We start from the raw sequence: 22,610 nt of genomic DNA, 5'->3' as shown, positions 1-22,610 counted from the left end.
AGACAAATTAAGCTTGAAGAGTTAATAAATTTGAATTACATTCTAAGTATAATAATTTAGAGGTTATTTTCAGTTAAAAAAAAAAAGAAATTGTTGGAAAAAAATCATGGATAGGAGGCAGGACTAACTTGCAGCTCCCACTCAGACAGAGCAGTGTGTGGAGACGCATACTGTGAACTTTTGCTGCAAGTACTATTGCAGGAGCATACAAGGAAAGCCAAGAGAATGTCAGTGTCACACTTCCCCACCTGCCACGGGGAAGAGAATGGCAGTATCGCACTTCCCCGTGGCAGGTGGGGAAGTGCGATACCTGAGAACCTTACTTGCTTTCTCAGCCAGGAGGTTGGTGGCCTGGGGCAAGTTCTCAGCCCTGCTCATCAGCTGCCCGGAAATAAACTTGGTGCAGTTGTAGGGGCACAGTCGGAATGAGACTGGCCTCTTGGGCTGCAGGAGAGCTGGATGAGGCTTGTAATTGCCGGTTTTACCCCACTTCCCTGGGAACCTGCATGACACAGAAGAGGCAGCCATAATCCCCCTGGGAACATAACTCCATTGGCCTGAGAATGACACCCCTATACCCATAGCAGCCCAGCAAGCCCCACCCAAGAAGAGTCTGAGTTCAGACACACCTAACCCTGCCCCCACCTGATGGCCTTTCTCTACCCATCCTGGTGGCCGAAGACAAAGGACACATTCTCTTGGAAGCTCTAAGACCCCACCCGCCACCTGATCCTCCCTACACTACCGCAACTCATGTTCTTTAAAAAGTGCTACCTCCTGGCTGGAGGCCAATCAACACAAAATTAGTGTAATAAACAAAATTAAAGCTAAGGACCTTCACAGAGCCCATTTTACTCCCCTGCCATCTCCACTAGAGGAGGTGCTGGTATCCACAACTGAGAGACCTGAAGATGGTTGACATCACAGTACTGTGCCAAAATCCCCCAATACCAGCGCAGAGCTTGGTAGCTCCACTGGATGGCTAGTTCCAGAAGAGAAATAACAATCACTGCAGTTCAGCTCTCAGGAAGCTCTGTCCCTGGGGGAGAAGAAGGAACACCACATCAAGGGAGCACCCCGTGGGACAAAAGAGTCTGAATAGCAGCCCATGAATCCCACATCTTTCCTCTGATATAGTTTCAAAAATGCGAAGGAACCAGAAAAACAATTCTAGTAGTATGACAAAACAAGGTTCTTTAACACCCCCAAAAGATTACACTAGCTTACCAGCAATGGATCCAAACCAAGAAGAAATCCCTGAATTGCCAGAAAAAGAAATTAGAAGGTTGATTATTAAGCTAATCAAGGAGGCACCAGAGAAAGTTGAGTCCAACTTAATGAAATTAAAAAAATAATGATACAAGACATGAAAGGAAAAATCTTCAGTGAAATAGATAGCATAAATAAAAAGCAATCATAATTTCTAGAAATGAAGGACACACTTAGAGAAATGTAAAATACACTGGAAAGTCTCAGCAATAGAATCAAACAAGCAGAAGAAAGAACTTCAGAGCTCAAAGACAAGATTTTCAAATTGACCTAATCCAAAAAAAAAAGACCAAAAAAAAAAAGACTTAAAAAATTAACAAAGCCTCCAAGAAGTTTTGGGATTATGTTAAACAAACAAACCTAAGAATAATTGTTGTTCCTGTGGAAGAAGAAAAATCTAAAAGTTCGGAAAACATATTTGAGGGAATAATCGAAGAAAACTTTCCCTGCCTTGTTAGAGATCTAGACATTCAAATACAAAAAGCTCAAAGAACACCTGGGAAATTTGTCACAAAAAGATCATCACCTAGGCACATAGTCATCAGGTTATCTAAAGTTAAGACAAAGGAAAGAACCTCAAGAGCTGTAAGGCAAAAGCATGAGGTAACCTATAAAGGAAGATCTATCAGATTAACAGCCCATTTCTCAGCAGAAACCCTACGAGCTAGATAGGATTGGGTCCCTATCTTTAGCCTACTTAAACAAAACAATTACCAGCCAAGAATTTTGTAACCAGTGAAAGAAAGCTTCATTAATGAAGGAAAGATACAGCCTTTTTCAGACAAACAAATGCTGAGAGAATTTACCACTACCAAGGCAGCACTACAAGAACTGCTAAAAGGAGCTCTAAATCTTAAAACAAATCCTTAAAATATACCAAAATAGAACCTCCTTAACACATAAATCTCACAAAACATATGCAACAAAAACACAATATTTTAAAAAAAACAAGGTATTCAGGCAAAAAATAGCACAATGAATAGTACCTTACATCTCAATACTAACATTGAATGTAAATGACCTAACTGCTCCACTTAAAAGATACAAAATGGCAAAATAATAAGAATTCATCAGCTAAGTATCTGCTGTCTTCAGGAAACTCGCTTAACACATAAGGACTCACATAAACTTAAGGTAAAAGGTTGGAAGAAAATATTCTATGCAAATGGACGCCAAAAGCAAGCAGGAGTAGCTATCCTTATATCAGACAAAACAAACTTTAAAGGAACAGCAGTTTAAAAAGACAAAGAGGGATATTACATAATGATAAAAGGACTTATCCACCAGGAAAATATCACAATCATAAATATATATGCACTTAACACTGGAGATCACAAATTTATAAAACAATTACTACTAGACCTACAAAATGAAATAGCAACAAAATAGTAGTGAGGGACTTCAGTACACCACTGACAACACTAGACAGGTCATCAAGACAGAAAGTCAACAAAGAAACAATGAATTTAAACTATATACCAGAACAAATGGACTTAACACATACTTACAGAACATTCTACTCAACAACTACAGAATACACATTCTATTCATCAGCACATGGAACATTCTCCAAGGTTGACCATATGATAGGCCACAAAACAAGTCTCAATAAATTTAAGAAAATCAAAATTATATCAGGTACTCTATCAGACCATAGTGGAATAAAATTGGAAATTAACTCAAAAAGGAATACTCAAAATCATGCAAATAAATGGAAATTAAATCATCTGCTCCTGAATAATCACTGGGTCAACAATGAAATCAAGATGGAAATTAAGAAATTATTTGAACTGAACGATAATAGTGATACAATTTACGAAAACCTCTGGGATAGAGCAAAGGCAGTGCTAAGAGGAAAGTTCATACCCTTAAATGCCTATATCAAAATTTCTGAAAGAGCACACATAAACAATGTAAGGTCACACCTCAAGAAACTAGAGAAATAAGACCAATCCAAACCCAAACCCAGAAAAAGAAAAGAAATAACAAAGATCAGAGCAGAAAAAAATGAAATTGAAAAAAGAATTACAAAAGATAAATGAAACAAAAGCTGATTCTTTGAAAAGATAAAATTGATACACCATTAGTAAGATTAACCAAGAAAAGAAGAGAGAAGATCCAAATAAATTAGAAATGAAACAGGAGCTATTACAACCAATACCGCAGAAATACAAAAGATTATTAAAGGCTACTATGAACACCTTTACGAGCATAAACTAGAAAACCTAGAGGAGAGGAATAAATTTCTGGAAATATACAACCCTCCTACATTAAACCAGGGAGAAATAGAAACTCTGAACAGACCAATAACAAGCAGTGAGATTGAAATGGTAATAAAAAAGTTGCCAAGAAAAAAGTCCGGGATCAGACAGATTCACAGCTGAATTCCAACAGACGTTCAAAGAAAAATTATTACCAATCCTATTGATACTATTCTACAAGACAAAGAGGGAATCCTCCCTAAATCAATCTATGAAACCAGTATCATCCTAATACCAAAACCAGGAAAGGATATAAAGAAAAAGAAAACTATAGACCAATATCCCTGATGAACATAGTGAAAAAATCATCAAAGAAATCCTAAAATCCTAACTAACTGAATCCAACAGCATATCAAGAAGATAATCCACCATGATGAAGTAGGTTTCATACCAGGGATGCAGGGATGGTTTAACATATGCAAGTTTAACCTATGATACACCACATGAACAGAATTAAAAACAAAAATCACATGATCATCTCAATAGATGCAGAAAAGCATTACAAAATCCAGCATCATTTTATGATTAAAGCCCTCAGCAAAATCGGCATAAAAGGAACATACCTCAAAGTAATAAAAGCCATCTATAACAAACCAACAGCCAACATAATACTGAACGGGGAAAAGTTGAAAGCATTTTCCCTAGGAACTAGAAAAAGACAAAGATGCCCACTCTCACCACTTCTATTCATCATAGTACTGGAAGTCCTAGCCAGAGCAATCAGACAAGAAAAAGAAATAAAGGACATCCAAATCAGTAAAGTAGAATTCGAACTGTTGCTTTTTGCTGATGATATGATAATATACATAGAAAACCCTAAAGACTTCTCCAAAAAGTTCCTAGAACTGAGAAATGAATTCAGCAGAGTTTCAGGATACAAAATTAATGTACACAAATCAGAAGCTCTGCTGTAGACCACAGCAACCAAACCAAGAATCAAATCAAGAACTCAACCCCTTTTGCTATAGTTGCAAAAAATAAAATACTTAGGAGTATACATAATCAAGGATGTGAAAGATCTCTGCAAATAAAGCTACAAAACACTGCTGAAGGAAATCATAGATGACACAAACAAATGGAAACACATCCCATGCTCATGGATGCGTAGAATCAATATTGTAAAAACGACCATAATGCCAAAAGAAATCTACAAATTCAGTGCAATTCCCATCATAATACCACCAACATTCTTCACAGAACTAGAATACACAATCCTAAAATTCATATGAAAGCAATATGAATTTTGAGAGTGCATAGCCAAAGCAAGACTAAGCAAAAAGAACAAATATAGAGACATTACATTACCCACATTCAAACTATACTATAAGGCCGTAGTCACCAAAAGAGCATGGTACTGGTAATAAAAAATAGGCACATAGACCAATGGAAGAGAATAGAGAACCCAGAGATAAAGCCAAATACTTACAGTCAATTGATCTTCAACAAAGCAAACAAAACATAAAGTGGGGAAATGACAGCCTATTCAACAAATGCTGCTGGGAAAATTGGCAAGCCACATGTAGTAGAATGAAACTGGATCATCATCTCTCATTTTATATAAAAACTCAAGATGGATCAAGAACTTAAAGAACTGTAACCATAAAAATTTTAGAAGATAACATCAGAAAAACCCTTCCAGACATTGGCTTAGGCAAAGACTTCATGACCAAGAACCCAAAAGCAAATGCAACAAAAACAAAGACAAATAGATGGGGCTTAATTAAACTAAAAACTTCTGCACAGCAAAAGAAAAAGTCAGCAGAAAAAACAGACAACCCACAGAATGGGAGAAAATCTTTGCAATATATATATATCTGACAAAGAACTAATATCCAGAATCTACAAGGAACTCAAGCAACTCGGTAATAGAAAAACAAACAATCCCATCAAACAGTGTGCTAAGGACATGAATACTCAGTTCTTAAGATATACACATGGCCAATAAACATATAAAAAATGTCCCACATGACTAATGATCAGGGTAATGCAAATCAAAACCACAATGCAATACCACTTTACTCTTGCAAGAATGGCCATGATCCAAAAATAAAAAAAATAATAGATGTTGGTGTGGATGTGGTGAAAAGGGAACACTTTTACACTGCTGGTGGGAATCTAAACTATTACAACCACTGTGGAAAACAGTGTAGATATTCCTCAAAGCACTAAAAGTAGAACTACCATTTGATCCGGCAATCCCTCTGCTGGTTGTCTACCCAGAGGAAAAGAAGTAATTACACAAAAAAAGATACTTACACACTCATGTTTATAGCAGCACAATTCACAAATTCAAAAATATGGAACCAGCCCAAATGTCCAACAATCAACAATTGAATAAAGAAATTGTGGTGTATATATATATATATATATATATATGTACCATTGAATAACTACTCAGCCACGAAAAAGAAAGGAAACAATTGGCATTTGCAGAAACCTGGATGGAATTGGAGACCATTATTCTAAATGAAATAACTCAGGAATAGAAAACCAAACATCGTATGTTCTCACTCATAAGTGGAAGTTAAGCTAAGCTATGAGGATGGAAAGGCGTAAGAATGAGGAAATGGACTTTGGGGACTTGAGGGAAAGGATGAGAGGGGGATGAAGGATAAAATATTACAGATTGGGTACAGTGTACACCGTTCAGGTGATGGGTGCACCAAAATCTTCAAAATCACCACTAAAGAACTTATTAATGTAAACAAACGTCACCCATTCCCCCAAAACCTATTGAAATAAAAAACTAAAAACCTGCTAAGGATTGCACAGAAATGTAAAAAAAAAAAAAAAAAGAAAAGAAATGAATTATGCTCAGTGTTTCAGGTAGCATGTTTTAAAAACAGCTTTATTGATATATGATTTGCATACAGTACAATTCATTCATTTGAAATGTGCATACAGTCTAGGTGTGGTAGCTCACTCCTGTAATCCCAACACTCTGGGAGGCCGAGGCAGATGCGTCACTTGAGCCCAGAAGTTCAAGACCAGCCTGGGCAACATAGTGAAACCCCATCTCTACAAAAAATACAAAAATTAGCTGGGTGTGGTGGTACATGCCTGTAGTCCCTACAGCTACCTGGGGGAATGAGGCAGGAGGATCACCTGGGCCTGGGATGTCAAAGCTGCAGTGAGCTGTGTTCATGCCACTGCACTCCAGCCTGGGTGACAAAGCTAGACTCTGTCTCAAAAAATATTAAATAAAATAAGTGTACCAAAAAATTGTTAAATATTTTAGAGATCACGAGAGTTAAAAAAATATATCTGTTTGCTGTAGACAGAATGGTGATAGATGTGAGTAGAAATGTAAGACAATCATAGTAGTTTTGATAAGATGCTAAGGACAGTGTAGAAGAGAAGCAGCGAAGGATTTCACCATCTCTCCCAGTAATTAATTATGCCCAATGTGCATTAATCAGATAGTCTTTCAGTGAAGCATGAGAAAATGGCATCTAAAAATTAAGGTTTCTTAAACCTACCCTTAGAAGCAAGTTTATCATTAGAGCGAATAATATAATCTTAAACATTTTTTCCTCTTTCCCCTATAGAGATTTACCTTTCTGTTATTATTTACCTTTTTGTTAGAGATTTACCTTTTTGTTATTATTTCTTCTTATTAAATATATAGGTATATTTTTCTTAGTTGGTGCTTCCATATATAAGGATTAGAGGATTATGGATAGTGTAGGAGAGTGAATATTTTCATGTTTCTGCATGGTTAGAGCTTTAAGATAAAAGAAAGCTAGAATTTGGATTGAAGGATAAATCTTAGCAGTTAAAAGATGACTGAACAAATAGTGAAAGATCATGAAAAAGATTTAAATATTTTATCTTCTTGGTATTTACATTTCAAAGGATGAAATGCCTTTACATTCCAAAAGGACTTAAAACATTAGGGAGCAAAGATTTCTCTCCCTTTCTCAGAAAGACAGGGGGCACTGTGTAGATTATATTTAACTCCCACATTCATAGTTGGAGCTTTCTCTCCTGCAGTGCAAAAAATTCTTTGCACATACATGGCTCAGCTGGCCCTCACTGCATCACCCCAAAGAGGTAAGTATGAGACATCAAGAACTAATGTAGCTATTGCTATAAGTGATAACACTCTGTCCTTGATCTGGAAACTTAGTGTTTGCTTTGCAAATAATATAAGTAAATATAGGCAATAAAATTATATCAGATTGATCAAAAGTGATCTTTTTGACAAATAGGTGCCACAGATGGATTAAAAATTATCTAAGGAGAAATGGACACAAAAGAGTACCATGTACCTCTAAGAATGGCATCCATAGAATAAAGCTCAGAACAAATTGAGACTTGTGAAGAGTAATAGGAGCAATATAAAAGTATTTGTAGACATTTCTTAAGCAAGAAGATGAACAATGAAGGGGAAGAGTCTATCATGTTAAGAAAAGACAAAAAGAGAGTAGTCTATTATTAAGGAAAATAACTTTCAAGCAAGGCACTTTAACAGTTAATTATAATAATACCTTTGTAGAATTTTAGAGTTTTTGGGTGAATGTTTGGCAGGTTCTAAAATTTTGCATCCCATTTATTATCAATAGTGTCTTGTGAATCAGGATAATTTTAGCCACAACAGACTTGATTTTATTTCACATTTTAATCAGATGTAAAGCTATATGTATGAATTTGAACAACAGAATTATGATTCAAAATTATCTCAGCTAGGTAAGCCAAAAATAGCAGTTTGAATGTAACTGACAATTTTTCACATGAAGTTAGAAGACTACTTACAAAATAGAGGAACTAACAGTATATTTGAAGCTGTCTTTGGAATGAGAACCTAACTTATTTGTCATAAAAGCTGGACTCTTAGCTAAAACACGGTGTTACAGGTTTTGGTCCCAGAAGTATCACTCAATGGCTAAGACATGTAGAGGAAGATACAGAGTTGTCTAAGCCTATGACTTTTTCACTGTATGTATAATATCAAATTCAGGACAATTTCAGAAGTGTGTTTGGTTATTGTCATTCCAGCTTTACAACATTGTCTCCGGTTTTAGAAGGTTCATTTTGGAAGAGACAATGGCAAACAAGAGAGTATCCTGAGAACAACAGCTAGGACATGGCAGAAACCAAAAGCTAAGTAATGAGACTCATTTGAAAATTGAGTACTTTTAGCCTAGAATGCAGAACACAATGAACAAGATATATCCACATAAAACAACATTATATTGACATTAAAAGGTCACGCATATGAGGAAATATAGGTAAGAAATTTAAATTCAAATGAGGTTCCTGACAAAGGCTTATAATTTAAAAAAATCAAATGAGGTATATTAGTTGATTATATGAATTGAACATTTAAAAAACAATGACATAGATTAGAATAATTATAGTAACAAACACCTCAAATCCATTATTTTAATGCAAAACTGCTTGAATTAATTTTAAAAATTGGAAGTGTTACCTTATGGACAACCAGTTTTGCTACAGAGGAAAATGCTAGAACCAGCAAATAGATGTCTGTAACACAGCGGCATAATTTAGACTAATAAAAGAAAATCTTTTAAACTCTGAAAAGAATTCCCTTAGAAAAGAGTGCCAAATCCCTGGAAGTGCTTAAGCTAAGGCTGGAAAACCATCTAACTGGAGATGGGATTTCTGTAAGATAACCTCTAAGACCTTTTCCAAATAAAATTCATTATTTTATTAAATAATGCAAGCCCATGTGGAGAAAAGGTCAAAAATACAGAAATATCCAAATATTATTAAAGTATCTAGTAAAATTTGTAAAGGATAATGTTAGAGTAGAATCTGGAAATCATGCTTCTGGAAAGATTTTCAGGAATGCAAGAATCAATGAATACTAAATGAATTTTGCAAGAAAATCATTGAAGCATGAAAAATAAAAAACTTTTTGAAATAAAGCAAAATTCTACTTTAGGGCTTTCTCAGCATAGCTATAGATTTGTGGGTCAAAATTCCCAAATAACCAATATATTTAAAATCATCACATTTTAATATATCACTGTGAATATCATGTAATAAACAGAAATGTAATAGATTATTTATGCACAGGTTTATATGCCAATTCAGAAATAAATAGAATTTCCTCAGGTGTGATAGTACAAGCTTTAAAATGTAGGATAATTGGGAATTATTTCACTATTAAATGCAATTTGTGTTAAATAGAATTTTCTCCCTCTGTTCAGCTGAAGGCCAAATTTATTTACTATTACCCTATTTTTTCATGATAATTTTTTCTCAATTTTTTTAATGTTTTATATCATTTGTCTTCATACGGGAATTGTGCTGGGACAAAGTGAACCATCATTGGTATTTCTTGCTTACAGATTCAGTGAATTTCATTTATTTATTCATTTAGTAAATATTTAATAGTCACCCAGAAATGTAGGATGCGAGGCCCTAACAACATTATGGTGAGCTGCTACTGAAAGCAACTGACAAAAATACAAGAAAAAGCTATTAAATGCTATTGTAAGGGATGTGCAGAATATTGCTGGTGTACATAGCAGTGGCCCTTGTCTAGCATGGCAAGATCTACCGCAAGGGGCAGTTAATGAAGAAAATGTGGTCTCATTTGGACTTAATATTTGAGGAAGAATTATCCAAGATAAAGGGGAAAGAGTATTCCAGATAAAGGAAAAAGCCCATAAGAAAGTCCAGAGGTAAGTAAGAACTGACAGGCACTAGGACCTGAAAGAATAAAATTGTGCTGAACATGCAGTGCATGGAGGTCAAAGGAGTTGGGAGCGTGATTGGGAGGGTGGGCATAAGACTACATAGTTGACTAAGGACAGTGCTTTTTAAGGCATAGCAAGAAATTGGACCTTTACCCTGAAAGCAAAAGACATCAAAGATTTTTGTCCTCCTAAGGGGGGTATCAGAACGACATTTGCATTTTAGAAGAATAACTCTTTCTACACTGTGAAGAATGATTTTTTTTCTTTTTTTTGAGACGGAGTCTCATTCTGTTGTCCAGGCTGGAGTGCAGTGGCACAATCTCGGCTCACTGCAACCTCTGCCTCCCAGGTTCAAGTGATTCTCCTGCCTCAGCCTCCCAAGTAGCTGGGACTACAGGCATGCACCACCACACCCAGATGATTTTTGTATTTTTAGTAGAGATGGGGTTTTACCATATTGGTCAGATTGGTCTTGAACTCCTGACCTCGTGATCCACATGCCTCAGCCTCCCAAAGTGCTAGGATTACAGGCATGAGCCACTGCACCTGGCTTGAAGAATGAATTTGAGAAGGTAAGACTGTTTCCAGGAAGATCCGTTTGGGAGTCTATTACAGTCCATCATATGGATATGGTGGCTTTCATGAGCTTCATGATCCTGAGGATGAAGATCAATACACACACTTACGTTTTAAAGTAGAATTCATGAAACTTTGTTACTGGTTGACTTTGAGAGTAAGGGAAAAAGGGAGTCCAAGGTGATGACCAAGGTGGTTTCTTGGATAATTGAGAAGATGGTGGTGGTTCTAACAAAATGGGAAATACCAAAAAAATTCACCTGGGAAAAGTGATCACTTTGGTTTTGAACATTTTGAGTTTGAGGCAGCTGAAATACTGAAATACAGGTGTCAAGTAAGAAATTAGATACACAACTCTAGGCCTTAAGAAAAATCTGGCAGATCTATCAGCGACTAGGTCGTTCCTGAAGCCATGGGAGTGTGCAAGATCCCCTAGAAACATGTGAAAATCAAAAAGCAGAGAAGACCTGGGGCAGATCCCTGACAAATACCTTATGAGAATGGCAGAGGAAATATTGCCTAGAAAAGAGGTCACGAGTAAGCAAACAAAAAATTGTCAGAGTATATGAGGAAAGAATGTTTCAGAAGAAGGTTGTGGTTGACAATTTTAAGTGATTTTCTTAAAGGCCCTGTGATTTTCTGGGGTTGAGGTAACAAAATATCACAGAACTAGTGAATTAAACAAAAGAAATTTATTTTCTCACAGTTCTGGAGGTTGGAAGTCCAAAATCAAAGTGCCAGCAGGGTTGGTTTCTCCAGAGGCCTCTCTCTTTGGCTTGCAAGATGCCCATGTTCTTGTTGTGTCCACACATGGCCTTTTTTTCCGTGCACACACATTTCTGGTGCCTCTTCTTCTTCTTATAAGGGCACTCATCATATTGGATTAGGACCCCACCTTTATGACCTCATTTAATCTTAATTACCTCTGTTTAAAGCCTCTATCTCCAAATACAGTCATATTAGGGTTAGGGTTTCAATCCATCAATTTTGATGAACATAATTTAATCAATAACAGGGTCCTAGTGGGAAATGGTGATGTTAGAATTATCTCTGACTTCCTTCATGATCTAGTTCAGGATTCTTTCCATTATAACACACTGTTTCTCTACATAATATTTAAGTTGTAATTTTATTACCCAACTCTAGCCATAACACTGTAAACTCTTTGTGTACCATGCTCCTATTTATTGTTACATCCCACAGTAACTACCATAGCATCAAGTAAAATGATGTATTAATTAAAGGATATATGTGAAGTAAAATCTAAGTTCAGCCATTTCTGTGTAAATTAAGATTTCAGTTGGTTATGATGGCCCTTACTAATTATCTTCAGTGCTATGTGCCCGTTTATAAACTGTAAATAAATATAAACTCGTCGTCTCTTTGGAGGAATAAAGCCAAGATGTTTAAGAAGACAGAAGTCAAACTAAAAGCTGGTAAAGAAAAGAGTGCAAGAGAGAATATATACAATATATTAACTCTACTTCATCCAATGTCCACTCCTTTACTCCGTTTCTGAACCATTTTACTTCATAGGAGAGCAATGCTGGAGATTATATGTTGAGAAATGGTAGACTTACGTATAAAGGATGGGTGGCAGGAAATAAAGGAGTGGTTCAACTTTGGGATGCTACAATTTGTAAACAAAAAGTAATGACAATTGACAACTTGGTGGCACAGAAATTAATATTAGAGCCCTGAGAAAAAATAAAGTATGAGTGACATATTTCAATTTCCCTAGAGGAAATTTCCTTTTAGATTTTCTCCCATGACCCACATCTTCCATTTTCTTTCAACATTCACTTTGGTCAGAATTGAGAAGCAAAGAGCTAAATCCATTATTGGAGGAAAGGTTAAGAAAAGATTTAAAATATGGGTGAAGGTGAAGGTCAGAAGTATCAAGGATGCAAATTCAGTGTATCAGATAATAATAGAAAGCCACATGTAAAACACAAGCAAGCCAGGAAATGACTTTATGTGTTACCGTGCTAAAACCGTCATTTTCGTATTAAGAAACATGTTCTTTACTAGCCACAGGAAAAGCTCCTTGCTACTTTTGCTGGCTGGAATGTAAGATACACATTTCATTGGTCTCTGTTCCTGAAATCTGTGGCTTGAAACTTGGAGGGCGGAAAGGTCATTGGATTTAGCTGGCCTACAATAATACTCCATAAACCAGTTTCAATTGTCAAGCAAAAGCTTTGGCGTGGGATCTAAAAACCTGTAATTCACTGGAATGAATTAATTGACATTTTTTAAAATATTAAATTTATTTTCAGGTTTTATGAAAATGTGTAGTTTCCATGAAAACAAGACTGTATTTTAAAAGAAAAGCATTATTTTAAGCCTGGCATTGGATTTTAAGACATTTTGTATTTTACATAATTTGATAAATTTGACATATTTATCAGTTATCATCCCTTATCCCTCACTTCCATCCAGGTGTAAGATTTCAATTTCTTAAACACCAAGCAAAATTTTAAGAAAAAGAGTTGTTGAAACTTTAAAATTTGCTAATCCCAATGTAGAAAGGTTCCTATCTACTTCCCTATTTCCAGTATATTTCTGGATATGTATGGCTATAACTCCTCTACTTTATCTGTCAACTGATAAGATCAGGACTTGTTTTGAGATTCCAAGACAGTGTATATAAGGAAAATATTCTTTTATCTTTGGATGCTTAATGGTATTCAGAACAGACATTTTTCTCACACATGAGCTCTTATGTGTTTGAACTTTTTGTCTTGATCTAATGTAATGTGTGCCTCTGAGGTGCATGCTGAGGAAAGGAATTGGTAAAGCATGAAACGGCCATTGTAGGGAGTTCAGTATTTAAGTGACATTGCTAACAAAGAGGATTTCTCTCTCACCTACAGACCTTTCAGTTGATCTTATGCCTTCAAACCTCTCCAGATTCAAAATAAAGTAGCCATTCTTTCTACTTAATCAATAATTAAGTATTGTCAGTAATTTGTAGATAAACATTGGAGTCCTGCTGTAAAAACTTATGCCATACAGACTTAGAACAAGGAAGATAAAGTCCTTTTGACTTCTTGGAGCACTTAGCTGAAGGTCATAACCTGTTTAAATGATATGGATCTGCCTATTGTAGGACAACCCCCTGCAACAAGGAATTTGATATTTCTGGAGTAGGTTTCCGCTCTCAGAATATTTACTTGTAGATGTGCGTATGAATTCTGAGTGTAACTACAGAGACTATACAGATGGTCCCTGATTTATGATGGTTTGGCTTACAATTGTTTGACTTTATGATGGTGCAACAGCAATAAATATTCAGTGAAAACCATACTTAGAATTTTGAGTTTTGTATTTTTCCAGGGCTCGCTATATGTGTTACTATACTCACACATGAGATATTCAACACTTTATTATAAAATGGGCTTTGTGTTAGATCATTTTGCCCAACTATAGGCTAATGTAAGTGTTGTGAGCGTGTTTAAAGTAGGCTAGGCTAAGCTAAGCTATAATGTTTGATAAGTTACATGTATTAAGTGCATTTTCAACTTATGATATTTTCAACTTATGATGAGTTTATGGGATGTAACCCTATTGTAAGTCAGGAAGTATCTGTATAAATAGACATAAAATTCTTGTTTGTTTTTAGAATATTTGTTTTTCTCTTTTGCTCTGCAGAAGACCTAAAGATATTCGTTTTTTGGCTGGCTGCTAGGATCACCTGGGGAGCCTCCAGAAAATCCGATGCCTGAGACCCACATCCCAAGATTCTCATCATGTTAGATTACGACAAAGATATTTTTAAGCTCCCGAGTATTTTTAATGTGCACTTAAGGTTAATAAACACTGCCTTGGGCCATTGTTCAAGGTAAAATCCCTTTATCCCCATGGCAACTCCTACTTCTTACATTTTGATTTAGACTTAGAGATGCCTGAGTTTGAGTTCACACTTAGCCGCCCTAACTGGGTCAGACCTTGTTCATTTCTAAGGCTTAGATTACTTTATGTGAAATATGGAAAATAATAATAGCTATCTTGTGGGACTATTGGGAAGATTAAATGAGATTCTCCAATTTTAAGAGCTTGACCTAGAGTAAGTCCCAAATACATAAGCTGTTACTCCTGTTACTGTTGCTGTTTTACTTTCCTGAATATTAATCATGCTATTCAGACATTTCCAATACTTGCATTCTCCTCCTCACAGAGTAAAGCCAGGTTCCTTCCTAAGTCCCCAAGATGGCCTCACTTCTTGCCAGCACTTTTAATGAAAACCTTCTTTCCATATAACAAATATGTTTTTGAATTGCTCTCTTAGGCTTATGTGGCTAACTGAAATGTAAGCCAGATAAAAATACGGCAATCAGTTTGTACTTTGCACTATGCATTTTCAGGTATATTTGTCCATGTGAGACTAAAATTGTGAAGTCAGGGTCCAAGTCCAATTCTTCATGTTTACATAATATCTAGCCTAATGTATTGCACAGAGTAAATGCTCAGGACAAGTAAGTGAATAAACGAATCAATACATTAATTGTGAATCTAGTAACCCATGCAGATCACGTCTTACTTTGTGGACTTTTAGTATCTGGAAAAGCAACCCGCAATGAAAAGTCTTGCTAGCTCCTATCACACTGTATAGTGATATTCTTTGTTTCTTGTCAGCTAAAAGCTTAGTGATGGCATAAGATTTGTGTATACTCCCTTTCTCCTAGGAGAATTTCTTTCATATAGTATGTGCCCAGTAAATATCTGCAGCAGAACAGAAATTATTTATAAATAAATGCTTGGGAGATAATCTCTCCTCTGCCAAATATTTCCTGAGCTTTATAATCCATGTGGCTATTTTTCACTCTTTGGGCAATTCTGTTCTGCATCTCTCAAGTCAGTGTATTTGAGCATGGTGCTTTGTCCTTTCATTGTTTCAGGAGTAGGGGTGTGTGTGTGTGTGTGTGTGTGTGTGTGTGTGTGTGTATGCTTCCTCCTCTAAACTAGATGATAACTTCCTCTAGAGGGGACTAAAGCTTTTCCTTCTTTATATCACTCATGCTACTTAGCCAAGGTCTGGACACGTGCTGAATTAATAATTGTTTGTTGAGTGCTTTATTCCCAGGCAGCAAAGAGAAACATATTGTTGTTATTATCTTTTCCATTTTCCACTTGAGTTTTGTGCTATAAGAAAACCTAAGAAATCACATTCCATAGGGAAATCTTGGAGGAGATTAGATCCTCATTTACATGGGTCAGAGAGAGTTTTGAGGGCTGCATGGAAGAGAGGGAATGCACAGTCTGACCCCAAGCCCTGTCCAGCTCTGTCTCAGAGACCTCAGCAAGGGAGTAAACAGGGTCTTAATGAATTCTGCAGATGATACTAAAATGGGAAATGTTGGAATAATAAAATGGGCCCTAGGAAGGAAAATAAAATAGGTTCAACTTGGAAAAAAGAACTAACACATCTAGGGGAAAAATAATTCAAAACACAGGTTCAGATTGAGGGACAAACCTGGAAAACAGCACATGCAGCAGGCTATCCTCACACAGTCCAAAGTCTGGGTTGACATTTCAGTGCACTCCTTTCTCTAACTTGCCCTCATCTCTGAAGGGGTGAAACTTTTCTATGGTTCTGATAACATTTGAAGCTGAAATTATCATATTCCAAATTCAGGAATTTTAGGTCCTTTTGACATAAACAAATGTAAATGAGATCCAATGTCCAGATGTAAATAATGAAATTGAAAAGGAAGATTTTAAGTATTTATTCATAATGATAGATTCCCAGAGCAGAACAAGAACAGATTATCAGAACAAAAACCCATGTGGGAAAACATACCCTAAAAAATAATATTAACACCCTGCCACAGATTCACTCCCATTTATGGCCACAGAACAAGGACCCTTATTTTAGAAAGAGACAAATTTAGGATGTTCTTCAGCGTTTCGGGAAGTATTATATTGAATCCTTCCCCATCTCCACAGCATACCTTATTGATAACATCACTACTGGCCCTTTCGTGGCCTTTTGCTCTCAACGTCAGATAGTCATGGCACTTTCACATCTTCTACTAAGGCAGAGGGAGAGAAACTACACTTCTGTTAGTTCTGAGATACTTTGGTCTTATTAGCAATGAAAACAATCTGTAACATAAAATGGTTTCTACCTAGCCTCACAAATAATCTTCAAAAATCTATTACAGTTTCAGTCATTTTTACTCATATTATGTTTAATCATTTCAGTCCATCCATATCAAGAGTTATTAGGTTGGTGCCATTTTTAATGGTAAAAACCACAATCACTTTTGCACCAACCTAATAAAAGGAGCATAAGAATCTCTCTGTCCCAAGCAGATCTGGAATCTCACACAGGTTCAGATTAGCATGAAAACTAGACAAAAAGAAAATACAGACCAACTATATTAATATTTTCATCGTTAGACCGTAGCCCAATTCTTTATTTGCTCCACCATGATTTATTTTAGGTCAAGGATATGAGATTTCAATTATTTTCAAGTATTCTAAGAAAAAAATCATTTGTCCTCATTACTTTATAAGAACCCTCATAATTTCCAAATGTGAATATATTTGAGAGTGATAACAAGGCATATTTTTATTCTTTTAAGAAATATTCAGACTAAAATTTATTTGCTAATTAAAAAGCCATCCTGGACTTGCACTTCTGACCAAGACAAAGTAAACAACACCAGACTTAGCTTGTTTCCTGAAACAATAAAAAGTAAGCAAAACATGAGGAAGGTTTCATAAGACACTACACATCAGACAATAAAGAACACTTGTACCTGAGAAATGGGAAACAAACAAATGAGATCTACAATTGCCCAAACATATTAATTTAGGAGACTTTTTGGGTCACAATTCAGGAAGAATAAACCAATACTGAGCCTAGCAAACTGCTTAAGATAAAACAGACCTGAAATTCTGTAGAAAATAACACAGCTGGGATTCACAGGAAACATTTTCAGAGAGATATTCGCAGAGAGCTAATTCTGGAGTTTGGGAGAGGATCTATCTGGAGTATTTAGTTGAGCGTTGATTAGGAAATTTGTGTAAGGAGACTACCCTAGTCAGCAAAACAAAACAAAGCAAAATACACCTAAAAAGATGAAGACAACAGAGCTCAGTAATCATACAGAGACAGGAATAATATCTGTTCCCACTATCCAGGTTTGAAAACATCAGTAGTCACAGGCCATTGTGTAGAGTACACAAAGTGGTTTTGCCTAAATAATGGGAAATAATTAGCCCTAGCCTAATTACTCTAGTCCTACCTAACACGTTAGAAACAAACAAAAAGTCAATTGTTTTTATGTTACTTAACTTTAATGTAGAACAGAGCTTAACATTTTTGGAACATCTAGAATATTTGTAGCAATACAAAAATATTCAGCATCCAACAAGATAAAATTTATAATGTTTAAAATCCAATTAAAAAGTTACCAGGTTTACAACAAAGCAGTGAAATATGAATCATAATGAGGCCTAATCAATAAAAACCAATCCAGAACTGACATTGATATTAAATAATAGATAAGGATATTAAAACTGGTATTATAAATATATTGTAATGCTTGAAATTTTAAATAGAGATATGGAAAATATTCAAAAACTAAATTTCTAGAAATGAAAACTGCAATGTATAAGATGAAAACATACACTGGATGAAATTAGATATTGCAGAAGAAAAGATAGTAAACTTGAAAGAACAGCCATAGGAACTATCTGAAATGAAAACCAGAGAAACGAAGACAGCAACAATAAGCTTTGTGAAAAATTCAAGTGGCTTCATGTGCTTATACTTTTACTCCTGGAAGAAAAAAAATCCAAGACATAACACACATTCAAAACTAATGGGCAAAGGTTTTTCAATATTCAATTTGCAATTTGAAAAAGTCTAAAACTTCATAGATTTTAACAATAAGCACAAGAACAAGAAACAAAAAAAAACTACACCATGGCAAATCACAATTAAGTTGCTCATAACCAGTGAGAAAGAGAAAATCATAAATTGAGCAAATGAAGACATACAGAAGAATAAAGATAGGAATGAAAGAATATTTCTTGTTTTAAAAAAAAATGAAATTGGCCATGCACGGTGGCTCACGCCTGTAATCCCAGCACTTTGGGAGGCCGAGGTGGGCGGATCACGAGGTCAGGAGGTCAAGACCACGGTGAAACCCCGTCTCTACTAAAAATGCAAAAAATTAGCCGGGCATGGTGGCGGGTGCCTGTAGTCCCAGCTACTTGGGAGGCTAAGGCAGGAGAATGGCCTGAACACCAGAGGTGGAGCTCGCAGTGAGCCGAGATCGCACCACTGCATTCCAACCTGGAGAACAGAGCGCGACTCTGTCTCAAAAAAAAAAAAAAAAAAAACGAAATTGAGAGGATAGTGAAAGCAACATTTTCAAAGTAGTAAAAGACAGAAACTGTAATCCAGAATCAAAGAAAATCAATAATACTTTAATTTAAAAAATAGAGAAACTAAATAAAACCTGAGTCTAGTTCTTTGAGAAAACCAATGAAATTAATACACATCTAGTCAGATATCAGAAAAAAAGTGAGACAGTAGATATGTTACCAATTTATACCCAAGAATGACAAAAGTGGCATTGTATACCCAATAATGAGAAAAGTAGTTCTATAGATATTAAAGGATAGTAAGAGAACATTATGAACAACTTTATGTCGATAACTACAAATTAATGAAATGGAAAAATTCCTTGAAAGATACAACTGCTTTAATTTACTCAGCTCACCTGAGCTAACTCAAGAAGAAATAGATGACATGAGCTGTATCTATTAGAGGAACTAAAATTTAATTTAAAAAATCAAAAACTAAAAAAACTGTATACAAAAAACTCCAGGACAATATACCTTCACTGGTGCATTCTTTAAACAAAGAAAAACTAATAATCTGTTAGTTTGAAACTCTTCCAAAAAAAGAATGAAGAGGAAATAGTATTTCCTAACTCATTCTATGTGGCCAGGATTACTCTGCTATCCAATCCAGAAAAATACAGAAAAGAAAACTATGACAAATATTCCTCATATATACAGATGCAAAATTTCTAAACAAAATGTTAGCAAGTCTCTGATAGCCAGTGATGGTGAGCATTTTTTCATGTGTTTTTTGGCTGCATAAATGTCTTCTTTTGAGAAGTGTCTGTTCATATCCTTCGCCCACTTTTTGATGGGGTTGTTTGTTTTTTTCTTGTAAATTTGTTTGAGTTCATTGTAGATTCTGGATGTTACCCCTTTGTCAGATGAGTAGGTTGTGAAAATTTTCTCCCATTTTGTAGGTTGCCTGTTCACTCTGATGGTAGCTTCCTTTGCTGTGCAGAAGCTCTTTAGTTTAATTAGATCCCATTTGTCAATTTTGGCTTTTGTTGCCATTGCTTTTGGTGTTTTAGACATGAAGTCCTTGCCCATGCCTATGTCCTGAATGGTAATGCCTAGGTTTTCTTCTAGGGTTTTTATGGTTTTAGGTCTAACATTTAAGTCTTTAATCCATCTTGAATTAATTTTTGTATAAGGTGTAAGGAAGGGATCCAGTTTCAGCTTTCTACATATGGCTAGCCAGTTTTCCCAGAACCATTTATTAAATAGGGAATCATTTCCCCATTGCTTGTTTTTCTCAGGTTTGTCAAAGATCGGATAGTTGTAGATATGCGGTGTTATTTCTGAGGGCTCTATTCTGCTCCATTGATCTATATCTCTGTTTTGGTACCAGTATCATGCTGTTTTGGTTACTGTAGCTTTGTAGTATAGTTTGAAGTCAGGTAGCGTGATGCCTCCAGCTTTGTTCTTTTGGCTTAGGATTGACTTGGTGATGCGGGCTCTTTTTTGATGCCATATGAACTTTAAAGTAGTTTTTTCCAATTCTGTAAAGAAAGTCATTGGTAGCTTGATGGGGGTGGCATTGAATCTATAAATTACCTTGGGCAGTATGGCCATTTTCACGATATTGATTCTTCCTACCCATGAGCATGGAATGTTCTTCCATTTGTTTGTATCCTCTTTTATTTCACTGAGCAGTGGTTTACCATCTCACACCAGTTAGAATGGCAATCATTAAAAAGTCAGGAAACAACAGGTGCTGGAGAGGATGTGGAGAAATAGGAACAATTTTACACTGTTGGTGGGACTGTAAACTAGTTCAACCATTGTGGAAGTCAGTGTGGCGATTCCTCAGGGATCTAGAACTAGAAATACCGTTTGACCCAGCCATCCCATTACTGGGTATATACCCAAAGGATTATAAATCATGCTGCTATAAAGACACATGCACATGGATGTTTACTGTGGCACTATTCACAATAGCAAAGACTTGGAACCAACCCAAATGTCCGACAATGATAGACTGGATTAAGAAAATGTGGCACATATATACCATAGAATACTATGCAGCCATAAGAAATGATGAGTTCATGTCCTTTGTAGGGACATGGATGAAATTGGAAATCATCTTTCTCAGTAAATTATTGCAAGAACAAAAAACCAAACACCGCATATTCTCACTCATAGGTGGGAATTGAACAATGAGAACACATGGACACAGGAAGGGGAACATCACACCCCGGGGCCTGTTGTGGGGTGGGGGGAGGGGGGAGGGATAGCTTTAGGAGATATACCTAATGCTAAATGATGAGTTAATGGGTGCAGCACACCAGCATGGCACATGTATACATATGTAACTACTCTGCACATTGTACACATGTACCCTAAAACTTAAAGTATAATAATAATAAAAAAAAAGTTAGCAAGTCAAATACAACAATATATAAAATGCTAATACTTTATGACCAAGTAGGGTTTATCTTAGAAATGCAAAGTTGGTCAAAGATCTAAAAATCAATCCATGTAATTTAGCATATTAATAAACCATATAGATATAAAATCATTTCAGTAGATGTAGAAAAAGTATTTAACAAAATTAAATATCTATTTATGATTTTTAAAAACCATGCAGCAAAACAGGAATAGGAACTTTTTAACCTAATAAAGGACAGATGAGGAAGCTAACATTATACTTTGTAATGAAAGACGGAGTGTTTCCTGTAAGTTTAAGACAAAGAGTGTAATGCCTACTCATTATTACTTAATGTCATACTGGAGGTTCTAGCAAGGACTATAAGATAAGAAAAATAAAACTCATTCAAATATGAAATAAATAAAATTGTCACTATTCACAGATTATATGAATGTCTCTATAGAATATCCAAAGCAATACAAAAATACTACCAAAAATAAGTGAACTTAACAAGACTGATTAAATGAGACCCAAGATCAACAGGCAAAAATCAATTGCATTTCTATATACTAGCAACAAACTGTAAGTAATTGAAATTAATAATAATTGCCACTTACAATAGCATCAAAAATATGAAATATTTAGTGATGATTTTGACAAAAATCATCAAGTGAAATACTCATGCAGTGAAAATTACAAAACATTGCTGAGAGAGATAACTCTGGTCATTAACAGAGAAATATACCACCAGGTTCATGGTTCAGAAGACTCAATATTATTAAGACGTCAGTTATCCTCAGATTGAGCTTTACATGCAGTACAATCTCAACCAAAATCCCAAATGTTCTTTAAACAGAGGAGAAAAACTAATTCTAAAATTTATATGGATATGCAAATGAAGAGTCAAGCACACATCAAAAAGAACATTATAAGACACAAACTACCTGATTTCAAATGTTATTAAAGCTACTATAATCTAGGCTGTGTGGTATGAGTATTAAGGTAAATTAGTAAAACAGAAAAGTCCAAAGTAAATCAATACTTTTTTAGGACAGCTGATTTTTGACCAAGATATAAAGCAATGCAGTAAATAAATAATAG

This window comes from Gorilla gorilla, chromosome 5 (assembly GCF_029281585.2).
Source record: "Gorilla gorilla gorilla isolate KB3781 chromosome 5, NHGRI_mGorGor1-v2.1_pri, whole genome shotgun sequence".
NCBI lineage: Eukaryota > Metazoa > Chordata > Mammalia > Primates > Hominidae > Gorilla > Gorilla gorilla.
This window is presented reverse-complemented; position numbering follows the sequence as displayed.